This window comes from Arctopsyche grandis, chromosome 6 (assembly GCF_051622035.1).
Source record: "Arctopsyche grandis isolate Sample6627 chromosome 6, ASM5162203v2, whole genome shotgun sequence".
In the NCBI taxonomy this organism is placed as follows: Eukaryota; Metazoa; Arthropoda; class Insecta; order Trichoptera; family Hydropsychidae; genus Arctopsyche; species Arctopsyche grandis.
In genome coordinates, this window is record NC_135360.1 from 32,979,180 (window position 1) to 33,003,217 (window position 24,038).

Genomic DNA, 24,038 nt, shown 5'->3' on the forward strand with positions numbered 1-24,038 from the left:
GTTCTGGATGCCGATTACTGTTCCAGTTCCGGATATCAATTACTGGTTCAGTTCTGAATCCGGATGCCTTTTTCAATTCCGGATTTCAATACTATTTCAGTTCCGGATGTCGATTACTGTTTTTTAACAAACTTCTTTAACAAATGACTGTTTATTAATAGATTACCAATGTTTAAGTGGTTTATATTATAAATACTAAGCGAAGCCAGGTAAAACCACTAGTTGATATATAAAAATGGACGCGATGTGTGTGGATATGTTTGTGACAGACCGTGGAAACACAGCCAATCAGAGTCAAGTTGAGGAGACACAGGGAAGCATGGTAGCAGGGAAATGGGGGGTGGGGGTGTAAAGCGTCGTGTGACGTCAGACCGAGCGACAGGTGAAACATATATACACACACACATACACACATTAATTCATTTATTCGAACGAGTTGGATTGGTGAATGTGTAATGTGTTTCGTGCGCATGCGCGCCTATAAATTACCTTATATTATATTTATATAAATCATAACTTTACTTTAATTCGTGTATCAATTCCTTTCCGAAATCAACGGGGACAACATTAGTGTATATATATGTATATTTGTTTGTTTGTTCGTTATACAAATTCACAGATTAAAATTTAAGACCACCAACTCCGGTAAACCTTTTGGAAGGGCTCCTATAAAAATCTCCTGGAGCATGCGATTCCATATTTTTTAATAGCCTTTTTTAATAATTTTTTCGTCTGACGAAATTTGGATTCTTATCCGATCGTTTTCAAACTTTTCCATTTTGCTCGGTTTGTTTATCAGTATTAAACGCTAACCATCGAGCTATAATGCTGATTAGCTTGGCTTTACCGTAGATTGTAAACAGATTTTAGAATACGAAGAGCTCCCATGCAAATACGCCTGAGCGACGACTGGCAACTGGCAAGTAATTTTGTGCGTTATGCATTTTGAAATTTTACAATATAGACCTACTTATCTTGTTTTGGCGAAGGTGGAAGAACTTTTTTTCCAACTTTCAACCGTCCGAAAATTGCTGACTACTTTACACTAAAATTTAGCTTAATTCACTATCTCATAATGATAAATATTACACAATTTCATAACCTCAGAACTTGTATATACATATGTGAGTTGTTGAAACTATGATAGTACGAAATGATTGATTTTTAACCAAAGAAGAATTACACAATGGTTTAATTAGTTACAATAGGTTATTAATCAAAAATCTACATACATATGTATGTATACTATGTATGTAGATACTACATACATACATATATGTACATACATTCCTGTCAACGTCACATCACTCTTCCAAATCCATATAAATAGCATAAGAGCGATAAATAATAATTCATCTCGTTCGTAGACGAATGCCCCGTTTCAAAACCACAAAACAATTTTGTACACGTTTGAACAGTGCTGTGTATTTTCAACAAAACCACGACATTATAATAAAATTTAAAGTTTGGAAAGCGTTGCACTCGTCTGCCATGTTTTGTTTTGTCACATTCTCTGTTCGTTGTGGCCAATGAGTGACACTTTCAGGGGGGGGGTTAGGGTACCCAAGTTCGCCCCTGTATGACAAATAATACCAACGACTGTCTCTACGGGGATGGAAAATGGAAAATGGAAAATGGACGGGAAAAGGAGGAGGTAGGTGACTAAAGTCGGAAAATTATGGAAGTTTTCCTCCCCCCCCCTCCCCACCACGGGCGAATTTTCACCGCAATAATTGCGAACGTTTTCTGTTGCCAGTTTAAAGGCCGTGATAAATGGTTATGACCGCTTTGTGAGTGGAGTTTTCCAGCAGCCAGGACACGGCCAAGGATCCCCTATCCCACCCTCTTTACTTAAATTCGGGACCGATCATAAATTAACGACAATGATTCCCGACAACGATCGTTTATTCGTTTGATAACGCCTCACCATAGCGCGCACTTCCACGCCTAATAATATCGGTGATTTATGTCGTTTTGATATCGACGATTTAGATGATATATGTACGTACATACTTGACATGAGTATTGTTTGTATTATAAGGCTGTTATGCTATTAAAATAATAACGACTGTCAAACCGTCATATAATTGGGAGATTTTTCGACAGACAAACTCTGTCGCGGGGTCTTTAAATGCTTTTTATTATTATTAAATTATGTTCACAATACATTTTATATCTAATTTAATAGCTACTGATCTACTGATCATTTTCTATTTTACAATTTTAATTAAATTTTTCTAGTAATCATATTCTAATGTACAGCATAATAGGAAAAATAGCTCAAAAACCTATTTAAAATTCTTATAAATACTCATAAATAAAGAGCAGACCAAATTTGCGCCATTCATTGTTCATTGTTCGTCGAGCTTTGTTCATTTTTATAATGAACCTTTTTTTATGCTCTCTTGATTTGTAGTTTGCCCTGTTTCCTGGAAAACAGACCCGAAACGCCCTATTTCCTGAAAAAAGCACGCTTCCGGTCCTACCTTTACTCAAAATATTAACTAAAGACTCAAAAATCGACGATTTAAAGCAGATTGTGGTGTTTAGGTAATCTGTGTGTTATACCTGAAGGGTATAGACATTTTGTTGTAATCACCGAGACTCTTCACAAGTGTGTTAGTATGGTTATTAGTAGAGGTAGGATAGTCACAGTGCTATCAATTGTTCCATTGTTGTAAATCCTTTGTAAAAAAGGTTCGGCAAACCTTTAACAATGCATTTACAACCTTTGAACAATACGCAGCACCTTCTGGGTCCGGTGACTAGTTATTAGTGATTCTGTCATAGAATCTACTGGTTAGTTTGTTAGTAATGTCTGTGACTAACGGAATATTATTTATGGTATGCAGTTTTTTCAAGTTAGTATACATGGATGTGTAATAAATTATTTTAGAGATTTATTTTGTATTATTTGGAGTTTGGAAAGGTTAGTATTGGAGGCGTTATTCCATACAGGTGAAGCATAGGTTAATAATGCTAATATTAGCGCGCGATAAAATTTTATTATATTTTGAGTTGATAAAGGACTATGGCGATTAAATATTGGGTATATTGAGGATATGCCCCAAATCGCCTTGCATCGTCTAGTATTATATTATTCTAATGTTAATGTACAGCATAATAGGAAAAAGAGCTCAAAAACCTATAATCGCAGTCTTTTACTATGTACGAACATATGTCAGATTTCAACTTAGATTCAAAGCCACCTAAACTAGATTACCAACTATAGTAGCTTAAGGGTGAAAACACACAGCACGGAACGTGGCACGTGAAACGTCGATAAGTCATCCTACATTTCTTCAAATATGGGATACACCGTTATCGATCTTCTTCAACAACACCGTGTTTTTTCGATAATTTTAAATATATAGGTACATATGTATGTATATTATTCCAGTAATAATAGTAATTTAAATATAAATGTATGAATGTAAGTAACTCACAATACTCTAACTGTGTTTTAAAATGACTCCGGAGCCTGAGATTGCAAGACTCCCATACAAAATGCCCAAGCAACGCCGGGTTAATTTATTTTTCCGCTATTCAATGCCACGGCTTTTTTACATAAAGCTAGTGATCGCATTTGGGAAGGTTGTTTTACAACTTTCATTGGCTTAAAGTCCAAAAATAATCGGCTTTACCGGGTAATGCCGGTTAGTTATTTATATACATATGTATTTATGTTTGTATTACACGTACTTATCTTAATGTAATTAGAAAGAAAAACTAATCTAGCTACAACTCTAATTACGAATTTTGCTCAAAGTATTTTCCATTAACATTTCTATGTAATATGTATAGATATATGAACCTCTTCATTCACAACGAACTAATAATTTATAAAATTGTATACGAAAATAAATGTTTATTTCGAAATTTGTGTTTCGGTTAGAAGCTTTTGAATTTAATTAACAATTTCCCAACTATAGTTTGAATTTCTAATTAAACTTCATCAATGTTTGAATTTCGTATGCCAAAAAGATATGCAAAACATGGTGCAATGGAAACGATATGATAATGCACTGCGCGTACGTACACTCATAGTAATATTAAATTAAAACATTGTAATGTTGCACCTCAACCGAGTATTTCCCCAGGTGCTGAAGCACACCTTGAAATTATATAAACGTACATTCATACATATATAGCTTGTATACATTGTATGTACACTCTAATTAGTGCTTCGCGTTTTCGTTTGGCCGCCTCTGATTTTGCATGTTTTTGTTTTGCAGACGAGTCAAGTATACTATGCTGTATTTGTGTGGATTCCATACAATCTACATTGTACATTTGTAGAAATTTCATTTTATTGATGTTTTAGATTGCAATCTCAATTATATTTTTTTATATTAAAAATAAAATTTTATGAAATATACAAAAGAAAAACAGAAACCAGCATCATAGCAAGAGGAGTCATGGATTAATTCCCTGGCCCGGGGTTGCTGGCCAAACCTTGGATATACATACATATGTATGTATGTATGTCACTTTAGGTCGATCCTTTCTTATCAAACTTTGCCAATTTATCTTATTTCACCATTCATTGCTGAAACGGTTCCAACAAACTGGCAATTGATTCCCGTTTTTCAAAAAGTCGAACATCTCAAATTTTTTAATTATTGTAAATATGTATATTACCCACCTATATATTTTGTAAAAATGTATGTATTTCTCAAGAAAATTTGCCTTATGTCGAAATTGTCCATAAATGTCTCTTATGATATTGTATAAATATAATTGTATTTGTAATGTTTGTTATATAAAAATGGGTTAACCTGTAATAAAATAAAATAATATAATATACCAGTGTAATAAACAAATGAACAAATGAAACAAAATAATAAACAATTGGACAAACGAAACAAATGAAACAAAAAAGTAACTAAAACGAATGAAACAAAATATAAACAAATGAACAAATAAAAAAAAATAATTAATACACGGACAAATATAAACAAATATAAAAAATAATAAACAAATGAACAAATGAAACAAAATAATAAATAATTGGACAAATGAACAAATGAAACAAATTAATAAACAAATGAATAACTGAAACAAAATAATAAATAATTGGAAAAATGAACAAATGAAACAAATTAATAAACAAATGAATAACTGAAACAAAATAATAAATAATTGGACAAATGAACAAATGAAACAAATTAATAAACAAATGAATAACTGAAACAAAATAATAAATAATTGGAAAAATGAACAAATGAAACAAATTAATAAACAAATGAATAACTGAAACAAAATAATAAATAATTGGACAAATGAACAAATGAAACAAATTAATAAACAAATGAATAACTGAAACAAAATAATAAACAAATGACTAACTGAAACGAAATAATAAACAAATGAAACAAATGATCAAATAAAAAAATAATAAACAATTGGACAAATGAAACAAAATAATAAACAAATGAACAAATAAAACAAAATAATTAAAAATGGACAAATGAAACAAAATAATAAACAAATGCAACAAAATATAAACAAATAAAAAAAATAATAATAAACAAATGAAAAAATGAAACAAAATAATAAACCAACGGACAAATGAAAAATTTCAAATATGACAAATTTTCATTTTTATTATCAGTCGCTGTTATAACTATGTAAAATGAAAAATGTTTGTAAAATTATCGCCATTGCGTTCATAAGTAAATTAAAACAAATTGATTCTAAGTACATTATTTATAACCGATCGTCGTCTATGCTAAAATATACTTTCACATATAATCTGCAATCCATATTTAATATGAACATATGTGTACCTTTTGAAAATTTTATAAAGTGCTTAAAAATGGAAAGGTCGTATATCACACTCGCCGGCATGTAACAATGTGCATATCTATTATATAAATGTGTTTAAAAGTAGAGTGTGCACCGCTAATATAAATATTATAAGGCGATAGTTTAATGTGAAAATATGAGCATTTTAATATAGGCGCCTTGTTAGGGGTGGCACGCGAGCTTTCACGCGCGTCTCGCACGTGGCGTGCCACGCAAACATTTATTATAAAACGTGCAAAAAAAATAAACGTCCCGAACCGCCAACGTAATTACGGTTTCATTTTCTTGGCGAGAACATGCGTGAAAGTGAGCTAAACCCACCCTTTTAAATTATACATGTATATGTGATTTCGGTATCAACTTTGAATTTAGTGTCACAAACTCAAAGCCTGAGAGTCATATTATGTCAATTCTAGTAGCTACTGATCCAGTGATCATTATCTATTTAAAAGATTTTTTTATTTTAGCATTATTTTAATAAACAGCAATGTCGAAAAAAATGCTTACAACTATTTTTCATAAAGTTTCATAATATATTTTATACATATGTACTATTTATATTTTTATAGTCGACGATCTGAATTAAATTGTGTTAACTTTAATCTACGATAATACCTGAAAGGTATACATATTGTTGTAATTGATATGATTGTTTGTCTTTGTCATTTCTCAGCGACGATTGGCTTATCTGTAAAACGGATAAGAGCGCAAACACACTAAATCATACGGCACGGGCACGTTCTTGGCCTTCTGTGGTGAAAAAGATGTCTCACACCGGGGGGGTTTTGGATAAATTTTAACGAGTTTCTGCTATTTAAAAAAAATATGTAAATTTAAATTTAGCCAGCAACATACATAGTTAAGTGGTTTGCATGTAATGCTTTCGATTATGGGGTCACGGGATCAATTCCCGGCTTTGCTGCTGGCAAAACCTTAGATATATGACTTGACCGTTTCATTTCAGTTTGCCTTCTTTGATTTCATAAGAAACTGTTCCAACAAATTGGCAATGGGGTCTTTTTTCACGCAAATTATGAGTTAACAGCATCTTATGATTTGTTGATATTTAAAATGCTACAAAAATTTGAGCAGTTTGATGATCGATTTTTGTAATTGGCCTTGAAAAATACTTATGTACAATGTTGACCATAGATGTCATGTTAATAAAGTTAAAATTGGTGTATCTATATATATATAAAGCTAGCTGAACCCGGCATGCGTTGCAACGCCACAATAATGCATGCAATTCCCGTTCCCATTCACATTTGTCGGAAAAACGCAGGCAGCGAACACATTTGAAATTATTGCGTTGCAGTGACACTCATTCCCGTTTTTCCCGTCTCCGTTCCCGTTTTTTCCCTTTTTTTTCCACAGTAATCGTCCCGGACATGTATATAACAAATCCTGAAAGTTCCATCATAATCGGTTCAGTGGTTTAGGAGCCTATTCGAGACACAGAGACAGACAGACATACATACAGACATTAATTTTTTTACAAACCTCCTTTACGTTTCACTTACGATTACAATTCAGGAAAAAATTTGCATCTTATCCGATTATTTTTATACTTTGCCATATTGCTCATTTTGGTCATCAATATAAGGAAATGGATCCTCCGTCATTACGATAGAGATAAAATATCGTTTAAGACGCGTTTCAAGTTTGCAAATTTGAAATCTGGGTGACGTCTATGTAGTATTTAGTTTAATACATAGATGGTGGTAGTGAAATAAAATTATTGGTATTTTTATTCAAAATAATAATTTATATATCATAATATTATAATATATACAAAACTAAAAAAGAGGTTTGTTTTTAAAAAACTTTATTTATATACATAGTGTCTCAAAAAAAAGTTTATAATTGAATTCAGAGCGTTATGTGGAGATGTTAGACGACTTCTTGGTGTCTGAACTGCAAAACTTTCCTGGCTATAACCAAAGAACATGGTTCCAGCATGACGGAGCAACGTCACACACATCCAATACGTCTCTGCCACGAGTTCGTGAAATTTTCTCGGGCAAATTGATCTCCAGGAGAGGTGACATAAATTGGCCTCCACGCAATCCTGATTTAACCCCTATGGACTTTTTCCTATGGGGTTATCTTAAATCTAAAGTCAATAAACCGACTTCCCTGGTGCATTTGAAAGAAAATTTCCGTCACGAAATGGCAGCCATCATTAAGTCCACCTGCCGAGCCGTCATAAGTAATTTTACTGTTCGATTAAATGAGTGCTGCGAACGCAAGGGTCTACATTTGGACGGTATTATTTTTAAGAAATAAATTCCCAAATTGTGTACTTTAATAATTAATAAACATTTTTTCGATACACGGCTTACTTTTTTTTTAATCGATCCACTAAATATAATTTTTCTTTTGAGACACCTTGTAGATTGTTTATCTATTTGTCTGTCTGTCTGTTTGTCTTGTATAGGCTCCTAAACCACTCAACCGATTACGATGGAACTTTCAGGATTTGTTGAATGCATATTCGGAAAGTTTACTGTGAAAAAAAAACGGGAAAAAACTTCTTAATAATATTCGTAATTACGATTTTACCGACGCGAAAGTTTGTAGCGCCATTGTGTAGTCAAGGAAATGTGTAACCACGTTACCAGTTGGTTTATGACGACACGGCGTTGAAGAGACGTTAGTAGAACTCCTTTCAACCATCACTAGAAATGGGAAAGGGAACGGGAACAGGAATTGCTTGCTTTATTCTGGCATTGCAAAGCATGCCGGGTTCAGCTAGTACATGTATAAAAAAATACTAAAAATAAAAGTAATATATAAAATAAATAATGATCACTGAATCAGTAGCTATCAAAATAAAGTTAAAACGTATTGTGAATAATAAAAAGCATTTAAGAATGTTTGGATTCAGTAGATTCGAATTTAAATTAGTACACTTTCTATCAAAACTAGTCGTGCATTCAACAGAAAGTTTGATTTAGTGCTTCCCAATCGGTGGTACGCGATGCTCCCGGCAAATACGAAGAATGAATTTAAGAATGTAAATTAAATGGCCCACCCGTCAATTCTGACGGACGCTCCCTCGCGAGCCAACACAATCCAATTAAATAAAATACGAAAACGAACGATGATTACTTCAACCCTCGTTCGTACGAACATATGTACATATGTGTTGTACATTTTTAAAAATTCAACATTACGAGTTTACCCTTTTTTTAACCCTCCAATAATCCCACAATGACGGTCTCCGCTGACGTAGTGAACTTCATATATTATGTTCACCATTAAAAAGTTAACGCCACGTCCGCACCATAAACATAAATATTAGATGTTGGCCCCAAGATTATGGTTACTGGTGTTTTTTTTTTTTTTTGCTTTTCACCCGTAACGCGATTACTATACAATTAATTTTTAAATACCAGATTTTCCGCATCGAAAGTAAGGCAAATGCGAATAAAAAGAACAAACGTTCGATGTTTGCGTGTTGAGGAAATCTCACAATTTTCGCATACAAACTAATTATTAATTTAACCTTTTCGTACTATTGTATATTTATATACGTACTAGTGTTGTGCCTGTTGATTTTAACGTGTGGTTTAGGCTATATATTATATATAAATATAGCTACCATTAAGCCAGCAGTGTGGCTTAATGGTAGCGTGTATGTTTAGCACCAAGTGATCAGTGAGTTCGATCCACCATACTGCTGGTTAGATTTGGGGGTATTTGTGACTACAAATCGATCGTTTCTTATCAGAGTTTGCCAATTTTATCTGATCATTGTTGAAACGGTTCCTCAAAATTGGCAAAAAATCATCTTTTCTGTTGTCACAAATCTTCTGTATTTATTGTGTGTATAATTTGTAATATTAATTAATTAATTAATTTTTATATCGTGTTCTTCAGCTTCTGGAAATATCTAAAAATCAGTGATGACAGTGTAATAATAAAATGCTGCATTGTTTGTAATTAATTGTCAAGCCTTTCTGGTATATATCGATGTAAAAATAAAATAAAATAGAATAAAAATTAAATAAGGCAATTTATAGACACGCGCGCTCAGGTATTAATAGAAAAAGTCAAGTACGCGCATTACTCGTTCGTCATTCCAATACGTTCACCCGTTCGAAATGATGAATGAACATGTGTGTGTCTTCGTGGATGTGTGCATGTGTGTACCGTCCCGAGCAGCGCATCTGACGATGTCGTCACACGTTCCAAATCATGTACTCAATATCAGGAGCTGGTTTGGTCCCCACTTCCCCACTACCCCGCTTCCCTTGGCACGATCAGTCGTGAAACCACATCCATATAGCGGATGCTTAAAATGCACTCATTGGTCAGAATGTATCGTCGTTGCTCTGATTGGTCAAACGTTTTAGACCACTACACGCTGATTGGTTGTACGCCTCGTTCGCGTGTATTTATTTTTTAAAATAAATACATATCCATACTTGTCCACGCGTCCATCACATATACACAACGCGTCCATTTTTATAATCCAATATTTTTGTATAATGTTGGATTTGAAGCGACCTTAAAGTCGAGACTTTTTCGTATCCCCATTACCAGTAATATTGACTCTTACGAATATAAGTAGTTCTATATGTAAATAGTTCGTACGTTTTAAAAGATCATGAAGTCCAAAATGAGATTGCTCTCAAATAAAAAATGTTTATCTATATAACAAGCAAAGCATTCAGTTTATTTTTCGATCCCAGTCGATTCATGTTAACATTACTGTAAGCTACTAATTGAACTTCATCTTTTTGAGGTGAGTTTTTGTCACGATCCAACTTTGTTTATTTTTTCGCATACAAAACACGAAAGTTTGAAAGATCGTTGGAGTCATCAAAGCCGCATCAAATCCCTTTCTAATGAAATTTTCAGTCAATTCAGAAAGGTCTGAAACTGAAACAGAATATTTAATGAAAAATCGATTGAACCGCCTACTTATGTATGTGTTTTGCGTTCGACCGAAAATTGTATTTACCTACATACATATGTATATAGGAAAACAAACGCAAAGTTGAATAGGAAAATTTCCACAATTTTTTGAATATGTATTATGTACGTTTATATGTACTCGTATAAAATATTTTTATATGTTGAAAATTAATTTCATTACGTGCCGAACGTCAATATTGTATTTTCAATGAAATTACATTGCCTGTGTATGTACTCTATTGTTGCGATTTAATCAATCATATTTTTTTTTTCTGTAAAAAACGACAAACCATTACTTTGCGAATATATATATATATATATATATATATATATATATATATATATATATATATATATATATATATATATATATATATATATATATAACCAGCAGCGTGCACTAGTGGTTAGCATATCATGCTTTCAAGCAGAGTAGTCACGGTTTGATTCCCACTAGTAGCTGTTGGCATGACCATGGTCTGTGACTTGGTGACTAATGACTTGATTTATTTCATTTTGGTGGATCGAACCCACTGATCACTCGATGCTAAACATACACGCTACCATTAAGCCATACTGCTGGCTTATAAAATATGTATATGAATAAATGAAACACTAACCGTTAGATCTTTCTTTGAGACCTCAATCAATAATTATTGTATTTATTATTCCAACACATTATACTTTATTTACAATTGCATTAGTAGTTTGAATGTCAACCGACACCTTTGGTCCGTGTGAGACATTTAGTATCTAGTTCGGTCATAAAAAAAAACCAATAGTAATACTCGTAACTTTAAATGAAATCCACCTAATCCATATAAGTGCTATAAAACTTCGCGCGCTATCAGATTTTCCCCAACGAGCGCGCAATTTTCACGGGTTTTTCCACCCGACCCGCGCTCATCGGGAAAATTCCGTTTCCATTTTACAGAATTGCGACCAAGTGTATTGGAGGGGGTAACAAAGTGCGGTACGCGGTCCATAAATCTCGTCGAGACATCTGGCGTTTAGACCGCGGACAGGAGCGTAACAATACCACTGACCCCGGTCACAAACGCCATGAGAATTCGTAAGACATGTCCTTACGCCATGACATATTTCCCAAAAAAAAAATAGTACGGACCAATTTAATTTTTTTATACATTTGAAATTAATTTAAATCTGGAAAATAGTAAAATTTTGTAAATCAACACCCGTACTAATACATTACCTGTACATCGAAATTGTACACCACATATTTTTATTTTATTTTATTTTACAAAATCAATTAATCAAGCACACTCGTATAACAGATTGCTCCAAAGCGACGAGTGTGCTAAAAAGATTAAGAAGTACAAAAGGAAAAAATACAAGTTAAATAAACAAAATATATATACAAATATATAAATTAAATAAGGAAAAGATAACTAAATAAAACATGAAATCATAATTTAAAACACTAACTCAACTCACTAACTTTCTAAATGGTCGCGACCTCTATAACTTAGGAAGTGGTGCAGAGAATGAAGAGAGACGTGACAAATGTCAATGGCACCATCCAGTGAATTTAAGAAACGGAGGCCGCGAGGAATGGGAGAATAACTAAATGCCACAGTTCTAGCCAAAGGAGTGTGAAAAAGGGGACGATGGCGGGTCCATATCACACTCTCTGGAGCATGAAGGCCCAACTCAGCCAGGATAGACGGACAGGAGATACAGCCTCTAAATATGGAAAACAAGAACTTGGTGAGGGCAACACTCCTCCTGTGGTCAAGAGAAGTGTAGCCGACCATACCCATGACGAATTTTGAAGGAAATAAGTATGGGTAAATCCCATATTGCTCCTTCTAAAGCAGTCTGAGAAATCGTCTTTGGACAAGTTCAAGCTTCACAGATAGAGACTTAGTGTAAGGATTCCAGATCATAGAGGCGTATATAATTGAATGCAGGTGGACGTATCGGTATCCGGACATGTGATTTACCGGCCAAAAACCCCCTAGACATTAACCCCCCGTGAATAAAGCCCCCGCCATGGATAAAAATTGTAATAAATAATTAATAATTAATAATAAAGTAAATTAAAAAATAAGAATAAATTAAGTGTGGTAGAGCACTTAATTTATTGTATTGAATTTCAATTTACATATATACGACTAGCTGAACCCAGCGTGCGTTGCAATGCCACAATAACGCATGCAATTCCCGTTCCCGTTCCCGTTCTCTATCTCTTTCCCGTTCCCATTCCCATTCCCGTTCTCGTTACCGTTCCCATTTGTCGAAAAAACGCAGGCAACGAACACATTTGAAATTATTACGTTGCAATGATACTCATTCCCGTTTTTTTTTTCACAGTCACTGTTATTTCGTGTTCTTCAGCTTCTGGAAATACAGTGATTTATGTAATAATTAAATGCTGCATTGTTTCTCATTAATTGTCTAGGAAGGCACATTGGTCTTCTTGTCAAGCCTTCCTAGTTTATATCTATGTAAAAATAAAATAAAATATTATTAACCTTTGAAGGATGAAGAAGGTGTCCCGAATCGGGGTCAAGTAAAACCCCAGGATTTTTTAATCAAAATACAGCTTTTCTCAATAAAAATGGGTTCAATATATATTTTATTAATCATTTTAGACATCAAGATAAAAAAGTTGTAGTCCTATAGCATGTTTTTGACTATTTTTGTATAAAAAATAAAGACAAGCATCAACACGCAAAACACACATAGATAAAGCCAACAGGCGACTGCATGACTCAATATTCACGCGACGAAAACAATAGCTGTCTCTTTCTCTCGCATTGATTCATCGATCAACAAGAATATGCAAGCGAACAGTCAAAAACATGACTTATCTTTACCGCCTTTAAATCATACTTCGGAACGTAGAAATATATAAATGTATTTTTTTACTATGTAACCCTTTTCGAAATCATACAAAATCTATTAAAATAAATTTCTTGTAGTTCACTCTATGAATACAAGAAATATAGGGTGTATAGCTTTGAAAACCACATAGCTATTATGAAAAACGTAAAAATTGGGGCACTTGCATACCCCACTTCAGTGAGGGAGGGTTAATTAAACATTTTCATTTTGACAAATTATTATATTTGTTCATTTGAATGTTAATTTTAAAATTTAATTAACAATGCACCCCATGATAATTCATCGGACATAGCAATAGTGTTCATATCATATGTATGGGTCTACGTGACGAGACAGAATGTTAAATGACAGAAAACGCAAATATCGGAAGGCAAATTAAGTGAGTATGTACCGTTTACCATGCACCCTTTTTTTTATCTTTCGACTTAAGATCTTTCGATTTTCGATCTTTGCCTTTCGATATTTGCGTTTTCTGTCATTTAACATTCTGTCTCGTCACGGAGACCGCATATGTACATATGTATGTTACAAATCGTAATTACGCTGAAATTTTCATACACGCTCTCGTACATAGATACAACGGTCCTTTATTCCCGTGGAAAGGAAAGTGGAATATATTTTTATTTTTTTTATTCTCGTTGATATTCGGGAATATGATCCGGTATCCATCAAGCGGGCTTATGATAATGGACGCCGCGCGATAATGGATGCCGAGCTACGTTTCGAAACGTCACAAGAGCATTACACTTTTACAGTGTCGTCGTTTTACAGCCGTATCTTTGTGTACATCGAGATGAGGGGAGGGGGAAATGGGAGGTGGGGGGATGGGGGGTTGCAAGATGTGCCTTTTCGCCTAAACACGATGTGTCTTTGCCGCAGAACAGGGTAATAAATCATCGTTTCATACAGTTGCACGCTGTTTAATATAATATGGGTGTGTGTTTGTATGTATTTACGGCAGGGGTGTCAAACTCGCTTGAATGATTAAAAAAGTGTTGGTTTTGTTATCGGAGTAGGTTTTTCCGGAGTTGCTCGCTCGGGTGATCGTTGGAAAAAATATTTTTTTTCAGAAAACTTTACAGTCATGAGATATTGTACCAAAGTTCAGGGTTCTAAAGTTCAGACTGTAGATTTAAATATTGTATGAAAGTAAACATGCTCGGAGATCTTGTTAAGAGGGCTGTACACCCGAAACCTTAATTATGTTGCCGTTCCTTTCTTCGAATATATATTGAGTGAATGCTACAGTTGCGCTTCGACCAGATAAAACGTATTTTAAATTGACAAAATCGAGGTTTCGTATTCTCCTATTTTCTCCCCCAAAACTGGACCAATTTAAAAAAAATCAGCCTCGGTATGAGAAAGATATTTTCTGTGCAACTATGCGCGTATTTTTTTTTAAATCGACCGTTAAATAACCACGCTGGACTCTTTTCGTGGGTGTAAAAAAGAGACTTATTGATGTTTGGCGGCTCCTAGCTCCTATAAAAAATAACTAATCAAAAAAATAAAACGATAGATGCAACCCAATGGTGGATATCCATAGCATATCAAAAAATGTATTTTCTAGTGCCATAATTGAGGAAGGTAGAAGTGTAATACGTTTGTATGGACAAGGCGCTGGTGTCCAGCCCTCTTAAGCACGATGTAAAAAGATCCAACCTACTTTGGAAGTATTTTGAGTTTTTATTATTAAATTCAATATAATTTATATGTATGTATCAGTGGCGTGCGGTGACTTTTCAACTAGAGGATGCTGTCCAAAAAATGATCAATTTATTTTTTTAAATTTTATTTTATTCTAAAGTGGGCTCTTCACTCGCCCGTAAAAATCGTACCGCGACTCAATGAGTGTGGTGACATATTTTACTACTCTTTACTAACCCCTTAGCACCAGTGGCGTAGCTAGAAATTTTGGGCCCTGATGTTTGAATATTTCTCCCCACTTCCTGGCCAGTTTGTTCGCTCCTGATTTTATTTCTACGTATGAATTTCGTAATTTACTTACATTCTCATATATACGATTCAACACCAAAGTGGTTTCGTCTAAACTTTAAAGTAAGATTTCGTTTCTGCAATGTTTTCTTACTCGAGCGGCTCCACGCCTGATTTGTTATTGACACGCCTACTTATCATTAGCCTAACAAACATTGTCATATTTATATTTATTAAAATGTCTTTGATATGTTTTCGTTTTTAATTGAATAAATATTCAATATTGGTGTGGGTTTTGGGCTCTTAACAGTAATCTCTTTTTCATTATATGGTAGAGAAGCAAATGTCATTTTTAGTACATTTTTAATTAAATAATTGCAATTATTATTAACAACGGCGATAAATCCACATGCATTGTTACTTATTAAGTCAATTGATTTTTTCATCTTATTAAGTCAATTGTACAATGTCGTGAATATGAATAGATTCGTTATAAATTTTCGTACCATTCACATAACATCCCCACGATTTGTATTGAAATTAGATCGCATTTAGCGCATGGCGTTTTTACTAGATTTCCTTTTGAAGTACTGCGCTTCATTCCAAAGTGACTTTGACACTGCATTCGGCTCGCAAACCATACATTCTAAATCTCTGCTACATATACTTATCTTATATATGTATATATATGTGTATCTTGTAGAATCGAACGTATGGGGAATTCGCGAGTTTCAAAATTGATTTCGCGGCGCGTAATTCGAATTGATTTAACGTGTCACTCTCTAATAGGGGTGACGGGCGTTTAAGACATTTATTGAAATCGGGTATTTCACAAGTTCACAACACGCCCTGCGAATTTTAGGATATATATTAGGAATATATGTGCGTATACGTATATTTGAATTAATCTGACACGAAGCCTTCCGAAGTGAATCTGCTTTATATGTATTGAATATGTCTAATTAAATTCACGAAATTGTCAAAAAAAATGCTATATATGTATGTATGTATTTTTTGCAGCTTGGTCCACTTTTAACGTGAAAATCCTACAGCATTCCAATCTGCGAACGTCGATAAAATTTTACATCCCTGTATGAACGACGTCGGCCATTTTTAATTGGACAACATACCAATTTTCATTCGCGAAAAACTCAACGCAAACATATTATATTATAGATATGGAAAATCTACGATGACGTTCGATATGGAAATTGAATAATTTTCCTTTGTGGGTATAAAATAACAATAATAAAAATAAGGAAACGGACTCTTTTGATCCTTATCAAAAGAGAATTATTAAGAATTCACGTCTTGGGGCAAATTCAGGCTAAAACCAAAGTCGATATTCACGGTCTGTTATTTTGCCGAGTACGGATCAGTTGGATCAGAAACGACGGAGAAACAAAAGGATGTAATCCTAGATATTAATTTTCAATGTGAAGTATATTTAGATTACATTATATAATGTTATAATATAATTACAAAGTGAATCGAGAATGATGCGAAACATTTAATATACAACATAAGCTATGTACTTACGCAGAACCTTATTATAGAATCAATTATTTTGAAGATGAATTTTCATAAATACAAATTTGTTTTATTTATTTTCAAACAAACATAAATCACACTGGTTATATGTTCAGCCAAGCATTGTAACAAGCTTGTGGTTATATTTAATATATAAAAATGAAAGAGATGTACCTAAAACCGGTCTCCGTCACGAGCCCGAATGTGAAACGCCCGAAAACGCAAATATCGGAAGGCAAAGATCGAAAATCGAAAGATCTTAAGACGAAAGATCAAAAAAAAGGGTGCATGGTAAACGGTACATACTTACTTAATTTGCGCGAGCAGGATACAACAGGAACAAGAGGAACAGGCTTTTCCTCCCGTATTAATGTGCGCGCGCAGAATACGGGAGGAAAAGCCTGTTCCTCTTGTTCCTGTTGTATCCTGCTCGCGCAAATTAACTGAGTATGTACCGTTTACCATGCACACTTGTCTTATCTTTCGACTTAAGATCTTTCGATTTTCGATCTTTGCCTTCCGATATTTGCGTTTTCGGGCGTTTCATGATAAGACATACCTACGTACATACAAGAAAATTCAACTATGTATAATCCATGTATCAATGTGCTGAAAAAAAATCATTAAATTTGAAAAACCGGAAGTGAGATTTTTTCCACAACCATGAACTTAACAAGCTGAAAATTTATATGTATATTATTTATGTACTAACTCAGAGTTTTGGTCAGAATTCGTAAACCGGAAGTAGTATTTTTTTTTTTAAACAATATTTCATCATTTTATTTTGACCTTTTGAATTATTTTTATTTTCTTGATATTTATTGTGTATGATGATTATAGTGAGTTTAAGTAACAAAAAAATTTCCAATCAAATCCGACAATCGGAAGTACAACTTTTGTCTTGTGTAAGTTTCCCAACATTTGCGCTCAATTTGTATCGAAAATGTTTTCATAGTCGGTATTTGGAACGTGTATGTATGTTTCAATATCAAATTTTGTTTTGTAACCTTCTAATATTCCTCAAATACATAGATAAAGTCGTGGGTTGGTCATATCCGATTTTTTTCTAATTATTATTTATGTAATTTTATAACTTTGTAATGCGCTTGAGATATAATTAACTAGTTGAATTGTATTGGAATATGAATGACCATAAACACCAATTGGAATATAGTACAACTGAAAATAATCTTAGACTGTAACATATATTTTATTATTTTTTTTACATTGATATATACCAGGAAGGCTTGACTTAAAGACCCCAATGCGCCTTCCAAGATAATTAATTGCAAACAATGCAGCATTTTATTATTAAATAAATCACTGTATTTCCAGAAGCTGAAGAACACGAAATTAAAGTTAATTAATTAATTAATTACATAATTAATCCATTGAGAAATTTATGGATTTAGATTATGTTCATACTTTTTACAAATTATTATTGCTGTCGGTTCCCTCATCACTGAGGATCGTGACTATGATGTGCGGTCAACCAGCTGCCTCCATTCAGTTCTAAATTCGGCCAGGCGAAGACTTGCTACCGTGGAAGCGCCCGTCGCTGCAGATACTTGGTCAGTCCAGCGTGCGGGGGATCTGCCTCTGGCTCTTCTGCCTTCGACGCTACCAACCACAACCAACCGCTCCAGGCTCTCCTCACCTCTTCGTGCAATGTGGCCGAAGAACTGCAATATACGTTTCAGGCATATTGTTGACAATCTATCCTTGATTTTCAATTCTTCAAGAATAGACACATTCGTGCGTTTGTCGGTCCAAGGCACGCGCAGTAGCCGTCTCCAGGACCACATCTCGAAGGCATCGATTCTCCGTCTATCCGCCGCCTTCATGGTCCACGTCTCGACACCATAAAGGCAGACAGAAAAAACGAGACTCTTCACGAGACGGATTTTGACAGCAGTTGTAATGGCTCTATTCTTCCAAATCTTCGTTAGTTGTGACATTGCCGATTTTGCTAATGTAATCCGGCGCCGTATTTCCAATTCGCTGCCGCCGTTGTTAGATATGAGTGACCCCAGATAGACAAAATTATCAACCACATCTATACCGTTTAAAGCTGAGTTGTTGTTTTGCAGCTGTTGGTGACGGTCAATTATCATAATTTTTGTTTTGGGGCGGTTTATCTGGAGGCCAAGCACATTACTCTCTGTCTCAACACGACGGATCAGTTCGGCCATTTCTTCATGATTATTAGCTATGAGCGTTGTGTCATCCGCATACCGAAGATTGGATAGTTTTTTTCCACCAATGGACACTCCACCCTTCCAACCATCCAGTGCTCTACGCATTATATACTCTCCATATATATTAAATAGGTCTGGAGATAATATACACCCTTGCCTTACTCCACGTTGTACTCGAAAATTTGTCGAGTTTAGCGAATTGATTCGAACTACTGCATTGTTATCATTATACAAGTTATGTATTATCTTTACAAGATGCATGGGGACTCCCATGTCCAGTAGAACTTTCCACAGATAGTCCCAGTTCACAAAGTCAAAAGCTTTTTTATAGTCTATAAAACAAAGAACGGCTGGAGTTTGAAACTCCCGACATTTTTCAATGAGTTGACGTATATTCAGTATTTGTTCCCTCGTCCCTTTGCCTTTTACAAACCCTGCTTGTTCGTTCGGTATTTGCCATCCAAGGTAACTGCTCAAACGATCTTTAATTATATACAGCAATACTTTACTAGAGTGCGATATTAAGGCTAAGGTCCTGTAATTCTCGCATTTTTTTGTAGATCCTTTCTTGTGTAAGGGAATGAATATTGAATTGACCCAATCTTTCGGCCATACTCCGTTTACCCAGATCTTGTTGCACATATTACATAGCGCCTTTATCGCAGTTTCACCAAGCTCTTTCAGAAGTTCAGCTTGTATACCATCGCTGCCAGGAGACTTTTTACATTTCAGTTTCTTTATGGCATTTACAACTTCAGATGTCAAGATGTCAGGCTCCCTGACATCATCAATTAGGGAAACAATTGAGGTCGACGAACTACCACTGTACAATTCCGAACAGTATTCTTTCCATCGGTTGAGTATCACATCAATATCTGTAAGCGTGTTTCCAAATTGATCATCTATTGTCCAAGTTTTGGGTGAAAATTTTTGAGTGACGATTTTTACTTTGTGAAAAATATCCCTTGCCTGATTCTTTAATGCGTGTTTTTCTATCTCCTCACATATGTCATTTATATATTTAGCTTTATCCCGCCTACAACTCCTTTGAATATCTTTATGTAATATTGCATACCTTTCAAGATATTCTGTCGATGTTATGCCAGTTTGTTTAAGTCTTTTACGTTCTTTTATCTTAACCCAAGTTGAATCAGAGATAAAAGACTTACGATGTTCATTTTGCGGTGTTTGATGTTTTCTGGCATACCGAATTATGAGATCTTTAAAAATTTTCCAAGACTCTTCTACATCTACATTAGGATTTATTTGGAATTCTGCATCTTTTTCTCTGATTACATTGCCAAAATTAATTACATCATCATTGGTGAGTTTAATTGCTTTATTTTGATGTCTTTTAATCATTTTCAATTTCAGTCGAAATTTAGCAACAAGTAAGTTATGGTCCGATCCGCAATCTGCACCTGGATATGTTTTGACGTTATGTATCGATGATTTCCATCTAGAATTTATTAATACATAATCGATTTGGTTGCGGTGACGATCCCCAGGAGATATCCAAGTGTACAATCGCCTAGGATGATGTTGAAACCAAGTATTCATAATGGACATTTTATTTTCAATGCAGAAACTTATAAGTTTCTCTCCTCTCTCATTTTGAATACCCAATCCATATTTACCTACTATGTTATCAATGTTGCTATTATTACCGACTTTGGCATTAAAATCACCAAGAATGATGGTCATTTCTTTGTTTGAGATATTTGACAATGTATCGAGTAGTGAAGCATAGAACGCATTTATTTTAATATCTTCGGCATCTGCAGTAGGAGCATATATTTGAAGGATGTTTAGTTTATACGGATGCGTGTTGAGTTTTAAGTGTATAAGTCTGTCACTTATGGGGTTGTAGCCAATTAGTGCACTGGTTAATTTAGATGCTAAGATCACCGCGACACCGCTATGTGACGAATCTTGGTTACCAGAAAAATATATCGTATTTCCATTTGAAGTTTTATAATGGCCGTTGTTCTTCCAGTGCGTTTCCGAGATTCCGAGTATATCTAGCCCATGAGTGTACATCTCTTTCTCAACAACCAGTGTTTTCCCAGGATTCAGGAGTCCTCTAACGTTCCAAGTACCTATTTTGGATTTGTTCCGTAAAGTTTCTCCAGTCGCATATTTTCCACATGATGCCTGGTGAGTCACATGCATGTGGCCAGTAGCCAATTTCACACCGTGAGACCTGGAACCTCGAAGGCGCCGGGTGTCAGCCGGAGAGTCAGACTTCTTCACACTTTTATTTTTGTACATCATAGTTATCTTGGGAGAATACTGCAGTGGATTCCCACTTCCTTCTACAGCGCAGTAAATGTTTTGACATCTTATACTGGCAGAGCTGCTGCCCACTACCAGGGATTTATTATAGAGTTTCCTTCTCTGTCAAAGATGATACGGTACCTTTGAAAACCGGGTTGTGCTTTTGTTAAGCGGCGGCACTTACTCGCCGCTGACCTGAGACCGTCATAGTGTTGTGTGACATTTTATAGAGTGAAACTTACCACGGATTCACTCATCACCACTCTTATCTCAGCGCTCCTTGTCCAGGACCACCATGTCGCCATGGCAGTTGACTGCAAGAGTCGTTCCCCTATTTGCAACTTGGGGACCTGAGCGGTTGCATGGAGCTCTGCTCTGAGCTTATTAATTACTCCGTGCGGACGGACGTGTGTTTCCATTTATGATATATTTACATATATAGACAGTTTATTCACAATCATAATATTTATGAAATTAGTACCAAACAATAACGTTAACGTTGAGTACAAGTATCCAATATCAAATATTAAATTATCAAAACTAAATATTAAATAATTCAACACTCAATATTAAATAATCAATTATGAAATAATTCAACACTCAACATTAAATAATCAATTATGAAATAATTCAACATTAAATATCAAACCATTCACTCAATATTAAATATGAAATAATTCAACGTTAAATATTATCAATACTATCATTAATAAATCAATCGACGTTAATAGTAAATTATTATCAAAAGAAATGTGATCGAAATTATGTGGGTAATTATGTAAATATGAAAATATTATAAATTTAAATTCCATTTAAAAAATATGAAATCAAGCATAGGTAATGATTCTGAATATGTACTAACTTGCGAGGCGCCAGAAGAGCTACATACTCATCCCAGCACCTCCTCTTTAGCTCCAATTTAACACAAAATTCTACATACTTATCGGGAACAACACACAAACACACGTCCGCACCGAGCTCGCTCAACCCGCGACAATAACAAATTATACACACAATAAATACAGAAGATTTGTGGCAACAGGAAAGATAATTTAATGCCGATTTTGAAGAACAGTTTCAACAATGATTAAATAAAATTGACAAACTCTGATAAGAAACAATCGATTTGAATCACAAATATCCCCAAATCTAACCAGCAGTATGATGGATCGAACCCACTGATCACTTGGTGCTAAACATACACGCTACCATTAAGCCATACGGCTGGCTATTAAGCCATATGTAAAAAATAAAAAATTAAATAAAATATACATAGCCAGCAATTTGGCTTAGTGGTAGCGTATATATTTAGCACCACTGAGGTCAAAGGTTCGAGTCCTCGCCACTGCTGGTTAGATTTGGGGGTTTTGTGACTCCAAATCGATCGTTTCTCTATCAGAGTTTGCCAATTTTATCTGATCATTGCTGAAACGGTTCCTGAAAATTGGTATTAGATCTAATCCTGTTGTCACAAAATCTGCCTGTGTGTAATTTGTAATAATTATACACAGTAATCTGAAATCTATAGATATCTCTATAGACATCTCTATAATTTCGTATTTATTATATGTATAAAAATTGTATACAACAAAAAAAAATCTAAAAATAATCCATAGATGTCTCTATGATTATTATTTCTGATTAATTGTTATAAACTATATATTCTGATTGTATATGTATGTATTACTGTATTTCTGATTTCTGATTTTTTATGTATTCTGTATTTCGTTAACGCACACCCGTCGCAGTGGAGCAAATCTGTAATGGCGAGTGTATATTGATTTGTAACAATAAAATAAAATAAAATAAAATATAAATATACATATATAACTTTTTGCCAAATAAGTTCATACTTGAAGATTTTAAACTTAATATTTTTTCAGCTTACCGAGCAATTCGGCCAACATAAGACGCAAACAAACGAAGCCAGACCCATTATAAATTACGCGAAAATTATACCCGTGTATTATATAAAGTCGCATATATCACAATTAACCGTTTGAATGAATTTGCATTTGGTTGCGGTGTGGTAGGGTCATAAATAACCCCTTAATAACCCATCATCTCCCCGGCTAATTAAGACTTCGAGAGCTCATATATATTACCTATATATATTATACTTCGCAAACGCGTTCGCGTCAAACAAATTCAATGATCCGGAACTGACAATTTAAAAAAAATAAATTAAATTCAAACATACGCGTTAATTAATTAGACAGTCTGTCTTATCTCCACTGTGTGTGTGTGTAAGCATAATATATGTAATATAATAATGTTATGAGTGGTGTTTGCGTGACGGATAGGCAGGTTTGAGATATTTCCCCTCGCTATATAATATTTAAGTACACAATGGAGAATTATTTAGGCCTCGCGAACGCCTGTCGATGAACTTTGTAAATGGAATAATCGTTTTGTACGGCTAAGTAGAGGTTCGAGGCACTTTGTTCGAAATAGCACAGCGATAAACAAACCCGTTTCTAATGATCGGTAATTGTGCAC

The 24,038-nt window shown here is 34.4% G+C and overlaps 1 protein-coding gene across 1 annotated transcript in view; it reads right to left on the reverse strand.

Moving 5' to 3' along the window:
* The window catches only part of LOC143912683 (uncharacterized), a 282,155-nt gene that overhangs the window by 6,320 nt on the left and 251,797 nt on the right, over positions 1 to 24,038 (reverse strand). The gene's annotated exons all lie outside the window — the stretch shown is intronic.